Source organism: Lathyrus oleraceus, chromosome 1 (assembly GCF_024323335.1).
Source record: "Lathyrus oleraceus cultivar Zhongwan6 chromosome 1, CAAS_Psat_ZW6_1.0, whole genome shotgun sequence".
NCBI classification, from domain to species: Eukaryota; Viridiplantae; Streptophyta; class Magnoliopsida; order Fabales; family Fabaceae; genus Lathyrus; species Lathyrus oleraceus.
The window spans coordinates 147,901,120-147,918,113 of NC_066579.1; positions in this window are offsets into that span (position 1 = coordinate 147,901,120).

The window sequence follows — 16,994 nt, forward strand, 5'->3', positions numbered from 1 at the left end:
ATAACACGTAACATATTTGTTAGATTTACCTTTTGAGGTTGATTCTGATCGATCTCCTTTGGATCTTGGCTTTCTGAAGTTATTATTCCTTTTTCTCCAGAGTTGTTTTACTCTTCTGGTTAGAAGGGATAATTCTTCCTCATCGTCAGAATCTTCCTTTTCAGAGTCATCAATGTCTTCTTCTTCGGCCTGGAAGGCTTTGTTTCTGTCAGACTTGCACCTTTAAGATCTGGACTTTAGTGCTACAGACTTGATCTTTTTCTGAGGCTCATCTTCTTCCAGTTCTATCTCATGACTTCTGAGTGAACTGACAAGCTCTTCAAGGCTGATGTTGTTCAGATCCTTTGATAACTTTAAGGCTGTGACCATGGGTCTCCACTTCTTTGGCAAGCTTCTGACTATCTTTTTGACATGGTCCGCAGTTGTGTATCCTTTATCTAGTACTTTGAGACCTGCAATTAGAGTTTGAAATCTAGAAAACATTACCTCTACAGCTTCATCATCCTCCATTTTGAAGGCTTCATATTTCTGGATTAGAGTCAGAGCCTTTATTTCTTTGACTTGAGAGTTTCCTTCATGAGTCATCCTCAGGGAGTCAAGTATTTCTTTAGCAGTTTCCCTGTTGGTGATTTTTTCATACTCATTGTAGGATATGGCATTGAGAAGTATCGTTCTGGCTTTGTGATGATTCTTGAATTCACGCTTCTGATTATCTGTCATTTTGCTTCTGGGAATGGCAACTCCAGCATCTATTACAGGTGGTATGTATCCAACTGTAACAATGTCCCAGAGATCAGCGTCGTAGCCCAGAAAGAAACTTTCAATTCTATCTTTCCAGTAATCGAATTTCTCTCCATCAAATACTGGAGGCTTAGCGTTATAACTATCTCTTTCATTGGTGTTGGCCATAGTTATTTTTCTCGTTCCGGATCTCTCTACACTATTAAGTGTTTGATTAGAAAATCAAAAACAGAGCGGAAGCTCTGATACCAACTGAAGGTGAGAAAAACAAGAAAGGGGGGTTTGAATTGTTTTAGAAAATAAAAGCTTTTTCAAAAATAAGAACATACAGAATTTTATACTGGTTCGCTTAGAAAACAAAGCTACTCCAGTCCACCCGGCCATGGTGATTTCGCCTTCAAAAAGGACTTAATCCACTAATCTTGAAAGATTATACAACCAAACGTCTAAGAGAATGATCTCTTAGTCCTCTTTGTAGATGTTTTTGATTGACTGCATTTTATGTTAAAACTCTTACTGTACTTAGATGTCTTGACTGATGTCATGACATGCTTAAGTAGTATGATGCAGAATTAGCTAATACAAGATTTACTAGATGTCAAACTGAATGTTATGACATTCATCCCTGACAACAGATGCTAAAGTATAGGCTAGTTAGTTTTTCCTGTTATGTTTCAGTATTTATCTCAGGCTGATTTTCAGGAAACTAACAGTTGTGCTAAGATTTATGGGACCTAGCATATAACCTAGTTTCTGGATGTCAAATTGAATGTTATGACATTCATTCCTGACTGCATATGCTAAAGTGTAGGCTAGTTAGTTTTTCTGTTATGCTTCAGTATTTATCTCAGGCTATTTTTCAGGAATCTAACAGCTGTGCTAAAATCCAAGAAACTAACAACTGTGCTAAAATTAAGAGACCTAGCATATGGCCTATTTGTTAGCACCCTAATGTGTGGAAATTAGGTTAACTTGCTTGACCTAATTTTAGGAAATTCAATTACAAGGCCCAAGTGTTGTATTATAAAAGGATGGCAATCCTACTTTCAGCAACTCAGGGGTTTGAAGTGTGAAGAATTAAATACATCATTGTATTTCCTTGCTGTATTATTATTTGTGTCTTGTATTAGATTTTACGTGTGAGCCAAGCAATTATCACCTAGATGATTGCATTGGACTAGGGTGTTTATTGAGTTGTAATTGCTGTGTCACTCTAAGCTTTTAAGCGTGAGTGCTGTGTTTCTTGATTAAAGCTTTTAAGCACAATCAATAATTGTTTGAAGTATAACTTCACCATTGACTTTAAACTTATTAAAGGTTGTAATCACTGCTGTGATTGAGGGGGAGTGAGTTGGAACTCAGGTCTTAGTTTAGATTGAAGTTGCATTGGGTAGGTCTTAAGTGATAGGATTAAAAAGTTGGTTTAAGTCCTGAATTAATACCTCTTATAGTGAATTTCCTCCCTGGCTTGGTAGCCCCCAGACGTAGGTGTGTGTGTCACCGAACTGGGTTAACAATTTTCTGTGTCACTTACTGCTTTTTACATTTACCTTCTGCATACATTACCTGTCTGCGCAGAATTGGATGTCATAACATCCAGTGTGACATCGATAGTCTGTTACTAGAATTTCAATTGGCATCAGAGCAGGCACCCTGCCTGTTAATTTCTGGGTGAGATCTAGGGACGTTACTTTCTAGTACCATGGACAGGGATGCAGGATTCTCAAATAGACCACCCATGCTGGATGGTTCTAACTATGATGACTGGAAACCTCGTATGATAACCTTCTTGAGGTCTCTGGATAGCAAGGTCTGGAGAGTTGTCAACAAAGGATGGGAACATCCAACGAAGACAGGTAAAGATTGAATCATTATGCAAATTCCTGAAGAAGAATGGGACAAAGAGCAAGAGACATTAGCCCTTGGAAACTCTAAGGCTTTGAATGCACTGTTCAATGGGATAAATAAGAACATTTTCAGACTGGTGCATCACTGTGAACTGGCTAAAGAAGTTTGGGATACTCTCAAAACAACTCATGAAGGGACCTCCAAGGTAAGGATGTCTAAACTCCAGATGTTGACTACTAAGTTCGAAAATCTGAGGATGAAAGAGGATGAGACTATTCATGACTTCCACATGAATATTCTTGAAATTGCCAACACTTCTGGAGGCTTAGGAGAGAAAATGTCTGAAGAAAAACTTGTAAGAAAGATTCTCAGATCATTGCCCAATAGATTTGCCATGAAGGTTACTGCTATAGAAGAGGCTCATGATATCTGCAATATGAAGGTTGATGAGCTTATTGGCTCTCTCCAAACTTTTGAAATGGGCTTGTGTGAGAATGTTGAAAAGAAAAACAAGAGCATAGCTTTTGTATCAAATACTGAAGAGGATTCAGAAGAAGGAAATATTGGAGGTGATGAAAGCATATCAGAAGCTATAGCCATGCTTGGAAGACAGTTCAACAAGTTCATAAAGAAGGTTGATAAAAAAGGTAGACCAAATGTCAAGAACTCTTCATCTGACATCAGTAGAAGATCAAAATTTGAAGAAAAGTTCAACCAAGGCAAGGGAATCCAGTGTCATGGATGTGAAGGTTTTGGACACATTAGAGCTGAATGTCCTACCTTCCTCAAGATGCAAAAGAAGGGACTATCTATCACCTGGTCTGATAGAGACTCTAAGAGTGAACCAGAAGGAGAATCTGCAAAACATGTCACTGCACTAACTAGTGTATGTGCATCTGATGATGACTCAAGTGGAGATGAACTTACATTTGATGAACTTGCTGCTTCATATAAAGAGTTATGTGTCAAAAGTGCAGAAGTGTGTATCCAAGGAGAAAAGCAGAAGAAACTCATCAAGGAGATGGAAGCTGAGAAGAAGAAGCATCTGACAGTCATAGATGGTCTAAATGGTGAGATAAACTTGCTGACCTCTAAGCTAGATCAAATGACAAAATCCATCAGAATGCTGAATAAAGGAACTGACACTCTGGAAGAGATTCTAAAGGTGGGACAGAAATCAGGAACCATGTCTGGTTTAGGCTTTGTTAAGGAATCCTCATCTGAATTCAAAAGCTCAAAGGCTGAAGTTCAGAAACTAAAGCAGAAGTCACAACCAATGTCACAACATCATGGACACAGGAGGATTAACCATCAAAAGAAGAAAGTTCAAAGATGGAGATGCCACTACTGTGGTAGATTTGGTCACATAAAACCCTTCTGTTACAGGTTTCATGGTTATCCTAACCAGACCCCTCAAGTCAGACCTAAGCAGAAGGCACCTAAGCATAATGCCCCCATCAAGAAACAACAATGGGTTGCTAGATTAGCTCACACATCTCTAAGGGCATCTACCAGAGAAGACTGGTATTTTGATAGTGGTTGCTCAAGACATATGACTGGGATGGAGAACTTATTGGTGGATATACAACCTCATACTACCAGTTATGTGACCTTTGGTGATGGAGCTAAAGGAAAAATCAAAGGTGTTGGTAAGCTGGACAGTCCTGGAGTTCCAGAACTGAATAATATGCTGTTAGTAAAAGGACTAACTGCCAATCTCATCAGTATAAGACAACTATGTGATCAAGGCTTCAATATACAGTTCACTAAGGAAGAATGTGTTGTGAAGAATGGAGAAAATAAGGAAGTTATGAGAGGATCCAGATCCAAAGATAACTGCTATCTATGGGAACCTGAAGTCTCAAACTACTCCTCAATGTGCTTCTTAGCCAAGGAAGAAAAGGAAGTGAAGTTGTGGCATATAACACTTGGACATCTACATTTAAGAGGAATGAAGAAGATCATATCCAAGGAAGCAGTTAGAGGAATCCCAAAGCTGCTTATGAATGAAGGAAAAGTCTGTGGAGAATGTCAGGTTGGCAAGCTAACCAAGATGTCACATCCTAAGCTTGGACATCCTACAACATCCAAAACTCTGGAACTTTTGCACATGGACTTAATGGGACCTATGCAGATTGAAAGTCATGAGTTGTCCTCACCTAATATTCCTCAACAAAATGGTGTAGTTGAAAGGAAGAAACAGAACTGTGTATCATTACCCACTGCAGAAGCTGAGTACATAGCATCTGGTAGTAGTTGTTCCCAACTGGTATGGATGAAACAGATGCTGACTGAGTACAATGTCACTCAAAATGTCATGACATTGGATGCTACTCAGTTTGAAATTTAAGGGGCAAAGTGGGAATATGTCTTTCTGAGGAATTATAGCAACTAATGATGTTAGGTATTTACTGTTTAATATTTCAAATTATTAAACATTTGAGAGTATGCTCTGATTGGTCAACAAATAATAGTTATTACTCTTGCAACAAGCGTTACCTCTTCCATCATTTCAACTTTCAGTCACGCAAGCATTCTCTCAAAGAAACTTTTCATTTCGCCTCTAAGATACTCATCATGCCTCAACAATCCAACTCATCTTCCTCCAAGAACATGTTTGATTCCTCTAGCTCTGAACCAAGCAACCCTAACAGAGAAGATCCTGTTGCTGACTCTGCGAATATCTCACATGCAAGAAGACCTAAAGAAACTGTATCAGGCTTCTCCTCATCCATCGCTCTTGAGGAACGAACCAGAGAAGGTTCCAGGTATGTTCACAATGCCATTGCCACTATGGTGACTAGAATACTGTCTGGTAATCATAAGGTCCTTGGGGTTTCCATTCCCTTAAACACTATTGAACCTGATCGTGTTGCTTATCAAGAAAATACAGAGTCTTTAGGAAAGAATATCTCTGATGATGTTGAGCAAACTGATGCTCATAAGGAGTCAAATGTTGACAAACCCTTAGATAATGTGGCTGGTGAGGAAGTTCGTGTCACTCATGATGTCAGTGACAACCCTAACTGTGAGGCTAAAACAGTAGACCTGGAGGAATTTTCTGATAATGAGTTGTTGTCCTCAGTCCTCCCTAGCATAGCCAAAAGGGTTAGGACTAGGAGAGAAAAGAAAACAGTGGCTCAAAGGTCCCCCAGAAAGAAGATTGATGTTCCAACCTCGTCCAAGACAAAGGTGGCAGTCGAGAGCTCCCTTAAGAGGAAAGTTCATGGTCCAACCAAAACTTGGAGCAAAGGGGTGCCCAAGAAAAAGAAGACCAAGTCTGTTGTTGTTGAGTCTGACTCAGATGTTCCATGTGATGTCCCTGACACTCTGTCAAAGAAGAAGCCAACCACTAGCAAGCTTGCAGCTAGTGTCCCTGAGGTACCAATTGACAACATATCTTTTCATTTTGCTTCAAGTGTAAACAGGTGGAAATATGTTAATCAGAAGAGGCTGGCTTTGGAAAGGAAATTAGCTCAGAATGTCCTAGACTGTAAGGATATTATGGACCTTATTCAAGAGGCTGGTTTAATAAAGACTGTAACTCAGTTTTCAAAGTGCTATGAGATGTTGGTAAAGGAATTTATTATCAATTTGTCTGAAGAATGTGCTGATGGGAAGTATAAGGAATTCAGGAAAGTGTATGTGCGAGGCAAGTGTGTAAATTTCTCTCCTTCAGTGATTAACAAGTATTTGGGAAGACCTGATGTAGCTCAACCTGAGCTTGAGGTGACTGACAACAAAATCTGTCAAGTCATCACTGCTAATCAAGTCAGGAAGTGGCATCTCAAAGGAAAGTTGGTGGCCAGCAAACTGAGTGTCAAGTATGCAATGCTGCACAAGACTGGAGCTGCTAACTGGGTGCCCACCAATCATAAATCTACAGTTGCTGTAATGCTTGGAAAGTTTATATATGTTGTTGGAACCAAAGCCAATTTTGACTATGGATCCTATATTTTTTATCAAACTTTGAAGCATGCAGGAAGCTTCAGTGTGAAGGGGCCTATAGCCTTTCCCTCTCTCATCTGTGGTATTGTGTTGAATCAGTTTCCAAACATCTTGACAGAGAATGATTCTGTGAAGAAAAGAGACAGCCCTATGTCCTTCAATCATAAGTTGTTCCTAGGTACCCATGTCCCTGACATTGTCATGATAACATGTGAGACATCACGTGTAAGCAATCCACCAGGTAAAGTTGTTGTCATTGCAATGCTCAAAGAAACTTGCAGGGAGTTAGAGGCAAGGAAGCTGAACTTGGAAAACTTGATTAGCACTTTGGAGATGACTGAAGGTGATGTGCTTGGTGAAGTTGCTATTGTAGAAGGAGCTGAAAGACAAGGTGAAGAGGGAGAAGCAGATGCTAGTCCTGATGATGGCACAGATGATGATGCTGACTCTGAGTCAGATGACTAGTACATTTCCTGTGTTTCTGAAATTTGCTTGTAACTTTATTTTTGTTGGTCTGTAATATTAAGTGTTGCTTTGGCAACATTTTTGACAAAAAGGGGGAGTAACACATGTACCCCAGGACAATAGATTTCATTGAAGTTGTAGGTCCTCTAAACAAGAGGTTATGTTGCTGTTTGTTATCTACTTGTGCTACTGCTGTTTGAAGCTTAACTTCTATGTGTGCTGTGTGTGTTGCTGTTTGCTATCTACTTGTGCTGCTGCTGTTTGAAGTTTAACTTCTATGTGTGCTGAGTGTATTAGCTAATTTGATTCTCTGATTGGATGTGTGTTTTCTGCTGCTGTGAACTCTGTCGTGATGCCAAGTTGTTTTAGCCAAAAATTTGCCAAAGGGGGAGTTTGTAGATGTTTTTGATTGGCTGCATTTTGCGTTAAAACTCTTATTGTACTTAGATGTCTTGACTGATGTCATGACATGCTTAAGTAGTATGATGCAGGATTAGCTAATACAGGATTTACTGGATGTCAAACTGAATGTTATGACATTCATCCCTGACAGCAGATGCTAAAGTATAGGCTAGTTAGTTTTTCCTGTTATGTTTCAGTATTTATCTCAGGCTGATTTTCAGGAAACTAACAGCTGTGCTAAGATTTATGGGACCTAGCATATAGCCTAGTTTCTGGATGTCAAACTGAATGTTATGACATTCATTCCTGAGTACATATGCTAAAGTGTAGGCTAGTTAGTTTTTCTGTTATGCTTTAGTATTTATTTCAGGCTGTTTTTCAGGAATCTAACAACTGTGCTAAAATCCAGGAAACTAACAACTGTGCTAAAATTAAGAGACCTAGCATATAGCCTATTTGTTAGCACCCTAATGTGTGGAAATTAGGTTAACTTGCTTGACCTGATTTTAGGAAATTCAAGTACAAGGCCCAAGTGCTGCATTATAAAAGGATGACAATCCTACTTTCAGCAACTCGGGGGTTTGAAATGTGAAGAATTAAATACATCATTGTATTTCCTTGCTGTATTATTATTTGTGTCTTGTATTAAATTTTACGTGTGAGCCAAGCAATTATCACCTAGATGATTGCATTGGACTAGGGTGTTTATTGAGTTGTAATTGCTGTGTCACTCTAAGCTTTTAAGCGTGAGTGTTGTGTTTCTTGATTAAAGCTTTTAAGCACAATCAAGAGTTGTTTGAAGTATAACTTCACCACTGACTTTAAACTTGTTAAAGGTTGTAATCACTGCTGTGATTGAGGGGGAGTGAGTAGAAACTCAGGTCTTAGTTTAAATTGAAATTGCATTTGGTAGGTCTTAAGTGATAGGGTTAAACAATTGGTTTAAGTCCTGAATTAATACCTCTTATAGTGGATTTCCTCCCTGGCTTGGTAGCCCCCAGACGTAGGTGTGTGTGTCACCAAACTGGGTTAACAATTCTCTGTGTCACTTACTGCTTTTTACATTTACCTTCTGCATACATTACTTGTCTACGCAGAATTGGATGTCATAACATCCAGTGTGACATCGATAGTCTGTTACTAGAATTTCAATCTCAAGTATCCAGACTACGTAGAGTCACTTGAGGAATAAAAATAATTAGCAAAATAGATTTGTAATAGAAGGTGCTTCTAAGAGTAAGCAAGTATTACAGCAGAATATTTAAGCAAGTGTTTTCACGTATGAGCAGCAGCTCGTGAAAAATTGAGAGAGAATATGAATGACTTTTCTGTGCGTTGTTGTTGTGTCTCTCAATGAGGTAGGCTGTCCTTTATATAGTAGTGAGAAGGATCGTTGGAGTGATGACAGAATATTGGTCTTTGATGAGCATTCAATGTCATTACTTCTGTGTTTCTTGCCATAACCATTTTGTCTCCCTAAATAACTTCTTTCTTAAAATACTTCCTTTCCATATTGAGAATTTCTTTCCGTTACTCTTTCTGGATTTGGTGAATCTTCATCAGAGTCTCTATATCGGATTCATGCGTCAGAAGGAGATTATGTTGAAGTTACATCAGAGCTTCTCAGAGTACTAGTCTTCTAGATCATCAGAACTAAGACCGGTGGATGTTAGAGCTTTTAGTTCTTTTTACTGTCTTGCTTTGCTTAGATCTAAAATTTCTTGGGCGCACTTCTTCCTCAGATGTATCTGATCTTCTAGCACTTTGTATCTAATCAATGTTTGTATCTGATAAAATGATCAGAGTCCTTTGTTGCTGTTCAGAGTCCTACACACTTAGAAAAATTTCGTTAGGGTGCCATTTTTGGTTTCATCCTTTGTTATCATCAAAATCCTGGAATTCTATTGTAGAATTAATTTTGTTCTTACACATCTCATACAAGCATCATACATTTGGTTTGACAATTAATTTTTATTTACAAGCTTGAGTTTGAATCATTAATTGGTGCATATCATTGTAAGTAGACTTGTTTCATTTACATGGACATTGGTTACATCACAAACATAGGAAAATTCGTTTCAATTTGCATTAACTATCTTTAACAACATCATGCCATATGATTATGAGTAGGGGTGTTCGCGGTGCGGTTTGGGCGGTTTTGGCCATAAAAATCATCTGAACCGCAAGAGAAAAAAACATGCGGTTTGGTTTGGTTCGGTTGGCTTTTAGAAATAAAACCAAACCAAACCAAACCAAACCAAATCAATGCAGTTTGGATTGGTTCGGTTTTTTACAATATTTTTATTTAGCCATTCATACATTAGTAAATAACATCAAAACTTATCATATTTAGAGAAAAACTTCTCATTCAATATACAAAAAATTAGATTAGAAAAAAGTGGAATAAAAAATATATATAAAATAGTAGCATAAAATAATATCAAAAACATTATAATAAAACATAAAAAACATATGAGAAGAGAGATTAGAGAAGATGAAAAAAAAACATAAGAGATGCGAGATTGAGAAGAAATGTGCGATAAAAATGTAATTAGAAGATAAAACAATAATATAAAATATGAAAAAGAAAGAACATAAGAGAGGACATATTCGAGTAGAAAATGTGAAATGTACATGACAAAGAAGACGAAAAGAATGTGTGGTACTACTAGGAGAGATTTAAGAAGGTTGAAATTGAAACCCTAAGTGTGAGTAAGAGAAAATTGTTTGTAATTGTAAGGTTAAAACATACTAGGTTTGCGTTTTGGATTGGATGTGGGATAAGTGAAGTTTAGATGGTAACATAATGCGGTTTGATTTGGTTTAGTTCGGTTTGCAAAATACAATTCGCAAACCAAACCAAACCGTGCGGTTTTGTTAAAAAATGACCCAAACGCATCCGAACCAAATGCGGTTTTTTGCGGTTTCGATTTGGTTTGGTTTGGTTTGCGGTTTTCTATTGGGTTGGTTTGATTTTGAACACTCCTAATTATGAGTGTTCCGCATATATCTCATACAAAAATAATTATAAGTGGTTTGAATATAGAATCATATTTGGAATTAACAATTGTGTTTAGGAGTTTTCCATTTTTATTATTATCACATGGTAACATGTTCATTACAAGCATAACTCATTTGGTATTTCATTACAAGCATAACTCATTTGGTATTTCATTACAAGCATAACTCATTTGGTATTTCATTACAAGCATAACTCATTTGGTATTTCATTACAAGCATAGATCATTTGGCACTTACATGGTACATAAACCCCAAACCATAGTCATTACATCACATAGCCATTACATACAAGCAAAATCCGGTTACAATCAAAATGGGAAAAGAGAGAGTTGAGCAGCCCTTTGCCATGAGGTTTCTACATTTCCACTTGGTCTTGGTATGTCAAGTTCACCTTAAGCCCATTTAACTAATCCAATTCTCCATATGCTAACCATTGATTTACCAACAAATAACCATCTTATTCAATCACCTCCTATTTGGCACAGAAGATTTTCTTATCCAGCTGAATCTATGACACCACACTGTGTCAACTTTGTTCCTCATAACATGCTCCCTCATTTTGGACTCATCTTCCATAACCAGAGGAGCATGGTAGTTCATGAAAGACACCACATGATTAATTTAGTTGATACTACTTATAAATGCGTTCGAAGCCGTAGAAATGTAGGCACATCGAACTCGGTTGACTTGAAATTATATGAACTTGATACCGACTGCATTAAAAGGGGCGAAGATAACCGAAGGAAACTTATGATCAAGAACATTCCCAACAAGTATACGTCAAAGATGTTGTTTGATGCAACCGATGAACACCATAAATGAACTTATGATTTTTTTGTATCTACCAATTGATTTCAGAAACAAAGGTAATGTTGGCTATGCATTCATCAACATGGTTGATCCTAGCTTCATTGTACCATTCTACAAGGTGTTCAATGAGATAAAGTGGGAGAAATTCAATAGTGAGAAAGCGGCACCACATCGCGAATCTCAGACATCGTTTTTTAATCCGCAAATTCCAAATAGAGTCTAACGAAAGCCCTACAAAAATTGAATAACAGAACGAATACGCCTAGTTCAGTAAAGTCCACCTGCAACACCATAACAATAAGCTCATAACAGGAGGTGTCGAAAAAACGGGATAACAGACTTCTTTTCCCACTCCCTTCAATCCATAATAGAATTCTGCAAGTGCCATTTACAAAAACAACTAACCTGTAACAGAATTGAGGGGGAGTTAACAGAATCATAACCGAAAAACAAAACTCTCCAAGTCAAGCACGCTTAACTGTGGAGGTCTTATCTGTTAGGCTACCAAAAAAAGATGCATCTTGTTGATATATGTAGTACTAATTAATTCTTATAAGCCTTCCTTTAACCGACAATCACATGCCTGCACAACCTTAAGATCTCTCTCATTCCGATGTGAATTCGGTTTTTCCCTAGAAGCTGCTAGGAGTGTCTCACTGTCACGCCTCATGCACCAACAACCACTCCCTTGCCAGTGGGTGTTACATGTAACCACTCTCTGGCCTCGGGTGTTACACTTGTGGTAGATCGGCATAGCGTCAATTCACGTTTACTTTCGCCTCTGTGTTTCATCAAGTGACATTGATTTCATTATGATTAACTCATTGCGTTCAATTTATTTGCGATGCCCGCACTTCACACTAGCAACTTGTTATTTGATTTGTGTGACATAAGACGATTCAATTTTGTTACATTTAAATTAGATTTAAATTCTATGTTGGTAGACTTGCATCACATGTTCTCGCATTATGTGAAACTCAATCTGCGTCCCCGTGTTATGATCATTTGACACGTGCACACTTTGTGTTTGTTTACTTTTAGATTCGATTGTGATGAATGCGTGCTTGTTGTAATTATATTCTTTGCACATCGTTTATCTTGGTCTTTCTATTGCGTTCTTATATGCGGTATTATGATTCGAATGGTTTGTGGTATTAAGTTACATCATCACGTTAGAGTTCGCATCATCGCGATATTGTGTTACAACTCGTTGTCATACCCCAAACTTTTCTTTACCTTTTCATCCAATGCATATAACTTATGACCTTGTTCATTTGCATACATCTTCCTATTGATCATGCATTTAGGATCCATTCATATCATTTTCATAAGGCAACATCATTGGTTCAAAAAAGTTCATGATTTCAACTGGATTGTCTCAATATTTGGGAAATTAATGATTTGATAAGATGACTATGATTGGTGCTCTTATTGTTACTTATTGAACAAGATATTGTGAATTTCAAGTCATTTGGGGTTATTATTTGGAAAATAAGAAATATAGTGTTTCAATTGATTTTGGTAAAAGTCAACTATGAAAGGTTAACTTTTATTGACCTATTTATTGGAACTTCATTATTCAAGTTGGATTATGACACATTTTGGATGCATTATTGGAAAAGGAAGAGATTGAAGATATTCACACAAGAGTTTACTTTTGGTCAAAAAAGTCAACCATGGAAGATTGACTTTTTGTTGACCAAGTCATGTTGATTTGTTCATTGATAATTGATCATTACATTTTGGTTCTTACATGGTTAAAGCATTGAAAGAGGATTCAAAATTCAAATTGTAAAAATGGAGGGAAGTCGTATCATTACTTGAAAAACAAGTTATCATTACAAATCAATACCTAGTGACAATACAAATCAAAATTCCAAGTCAAATACAAGTACAATTACAAGAAAAAAAATCTGAATTAGAAATACATGAAAAATCTAATACTGGACCAATAGTTGGCTTTTGGTCAACTGTTGACTTTTGGTCAAACAGTTGACCGGGACCAGACCTCTAACGCTAGACCTATTCTTCTTCATCTTCATGTCCATCATGAACCTCTATTTCACCAATACTCATCATGATCATTGTACCATGTACCTTATTATTGTCAAGGCCATGCATCCAAAGGTCATGTCAAAGAACCATGCCCAACCTATAAAAGGGACATGCACCAGCCTGTTACGGCTTAATACCTGAAGCTAGCGGAAATATACTCGAACGTATCGCACGCTCGAACATACAACAGAGTCGCCATCGAACTTTATTTATCCCCAGAGGGAAGGGAAAACATCGATAAAACCCGGGGGAAAGAGATATACTGGGTAAGGAAGTCGGTTATGCAAGGGGAAAGTATTAGCACCCCAAACATCCATGGTACTCCATGAGAACCGTTTGGATTATTCTCGCTTGAATAGGTGTTAACTAGAGATTACTCGCAAAGAATGGGAAAAGGAAAGAAATAGATAGAGTGCTCGGTGAGGATTGGGACCCTCATGCCTACGTATCCTCATAGTGCATTAAGGAATTCAGAGCTCCGTAGTTCAGAGAACTAATGGTGGGAGGTGAAAAGAAGTGTGATCAAAGGTATGGTCTGAACCAAAGGATAATATGATTTGAACTCTAACAAGGGGTGAAAATGTGAACCCAAGAGTAAAACTGGTATGAACCAACACGTGAGGGCCTACAACACCGCGTTGGAATAACCGAAAAGAAAGGGTTGCCTAAATGCGGCTGCAAAGTACGTAAGGAGATGCTTGTCTAAGCTACAAGGTCTGACAAGACAAACAAAACGGCTCTTGGTTCACAAAAAAGGGTACAAGATGGAGCATAAAGGTATACTGTATTTGGCTCAAAGAATAGGTATATCACATGAAGTGAAAGAAGGTAGAGTATGAAGGTATCATGGAAATGAATGGCGTGAAGTGACCGAAGCCACATAATAGAGTATCTGGTGATAAGTGACTGAAGGAGTATAGTTTGAAACCCAAAGTCAAAGTATATTGGAATCCATAGGAGAAATGGGATTTGTACCATAGAGGGAAGCAGTGTTAACCAATATGTGGACTAGCAGACCGCCACTGTAGGGTTTTAGCTAAAAAGGAAGGAATTAAGTGTTCGACTGCATAGCGCGAACAACTCTTGGTGCAAAAGCGGACTATTCATTAGGCGTCCTAAAAGGGTGTATATGGAATTCCAAAGAAAGTGTATCTCGATATTAAAAAGATAGATATGTCACTGGGTGAACGGTTTATGATCGAAGGTAGGTAATGAATTGTGAAAGATATGGATGGTGCCCTAAGGCGAAGGAGAAATAATTAGAAGTATGCTCTCCAAGGATTCGCATCCTCGTGCCTACGTATTCTCATTCTGCAATGAGAAAATAAGAGCAATCGTAGTTCAGAACTGCGAAAAGAGAGAAAGGGAGATATACAGTAATGAAGATTATAACTTGCACCAACATAATGGTATCGAGAGAGATCATGAAGATAACTAGCTTCGAACTCAAGAGTAAAACTGGTATGAACCAACACATAAGGGCTTACAACATCGTATTGGAAAAACCGAAAAAAGAATGAATTAAGTGTTCGACTGCATAGCGCGAACAACTCTTGGTTCACAAGGAGGACTATTCATTAAGCGTCCTAAAAGGATGAGAATGAGACCCACAAGAAAGTATTGTTGGGTGCAAGGGAGAATGTATCACTTGCTGGGGTACAAACAATTTGAGATCAAAGAGAAGAATTATCTTAAATCCATGAAGGAATAAACTATGAACTGAAGAGTAAAGGTAAACCTACAAGTGAGGGGCCCAAGGCATGGTATCACTATAGTGGAATAACCGAAAACAAAGGAATTAAGTGTTTGTTGCATAGTACAAACAACTCTTGGTTCACAAAGATGGACTGTTCATTAAGCATCCTAAAAGGATGTGAATGAAATCCAAGGAATAATAATATTTGATCTCAAAATGATGGTATTGATTGAATGAATGAAGAATGATTGATTAATAAATAGGGTATCTCGCGAAGAAACCGGGTTCTCCTGCCTACATATCCTCATTGTGCAAATGAGGAAATCAGAGCTTTCGTAGTTCAGCCCACTGGGCTGAAAAGAAGTTGATTGGAGGCAAAAGAAATGAATGATTGAGATTGAATGGATTTGAATGGAATGATTGAGAATTGAGTAGAATGGAGAATGGATAGACTTGATAGTTACTGGATGATGAGAATCACTCTAACTTCCAAGTGGAGAGAGAAGAGTCTTTGTAGTTGTTTCTTGCATGGAAGAAGAAGACCTTATCAATCGTTAGATTCGAATTGCACTAAAGTCTATGAATGGAGGTACGATGAGCGCTGGGTCATACGTCCCATACCTAAAGATACTCAGAATGGGGGTAGGAATACTCCAATCCCACTCATTCTCCATTACTTAAGGCTCGTATCGTACAACTTGATTCATGATTGATAAGTTGTTGATGTAGTCCTTGCTTTTGTTGTTTTTGCTTTTGTAGATAGACTTGTCAATCGTATGATTAGAATCGTGCTAAAGTCTATGAATAGAGGCGAATACGATGAGCGTTGGGTCATACGTCCCATACTCAAAGATACTCAGAATGGGGGTAGGAATACTCCAGTACCACTCCTTCTCTATTGCTTAAGGCTCGTGTCACACTCTTCTAACTTTGAGTTAACAAGTGTTGAAGATGCCACCTTTGATGTGCTTGAATAATCCGCTGCTTGATATGACTGAGGATGCCTTGATTGAAGATCTTGTCTTGAGGCCTTGAGCTCCACAGCATGAAAGAAAAGTCCTACTAAGTGACCAAGGTGGTCACTCAATTAGATTGGGGGATTATACAAGTTCGAAGGATTTAATTAATCAAAATTTCTTTTGATCAATTTAATGGGGGTTTTGTTTTAGTTTTGAAGGGAACTAATTTTTGGATCTAATTGAAGTTAGTAATTGTTAGAACTAACCTAAGGGATCATGCATTAGTAGTTGATTGAATATTCTAAGTTAGATTAGAAGTCCTAAGGGAGTATCTCAAAATATTTATTAAAATCATGAATAAAATTCTATGTTGAGTCCTAAAATTGATTGCATTGTAATCCTAAAGGGAGCATATCAATTTCAACACAAAATATCAAAATAGGCCCATAAAGGGTAAAATGGTCAATTGTGAAATGTGTCTAATTTATGGTCTAAGGTTGATTAAATTCTAATGTTAATCCTAACCTAATATTAAAAGAGTCTAATTAGAACTTAATTCATTTCCTAATTAAAATCCTAATTAAAGTCCTAATGTGTGAATTAAACCTAACTAATCCTAATTACATTCTAAAAATGGGAATTAATCCTAATTATTCTAAAAAGAATTAATCCTAATTATTCTAAAATTTCATTAATCCTAATTATTCTAAAATGCATTAGTCCTAATTATTCTAAAAGGAATTAATCCTAATTATTCTAAAATTATCCTAATTAATCAAAACAATAGGAAAATCAGTGGGGTGCAAACAACAATTGTTAGTGGGCTGCAAGATGAGCCCAAAACAACTTTTTTGGTGCAAGAAGCCAAGTACAATAAAATGGCATCTAGAACAAAAACAGGCATGTGTCGCGTCTGGGCCCAATGCTAACTCAACCATTTCTAAGGGGGGGGGGGTATGTGAAAAACGCGTGGTGAACCAAGCAAAACGTGTTAATGGGCCTAATGAAGCCCAAACTCAAACACTTCACATACACAGGGGGTGCATCAG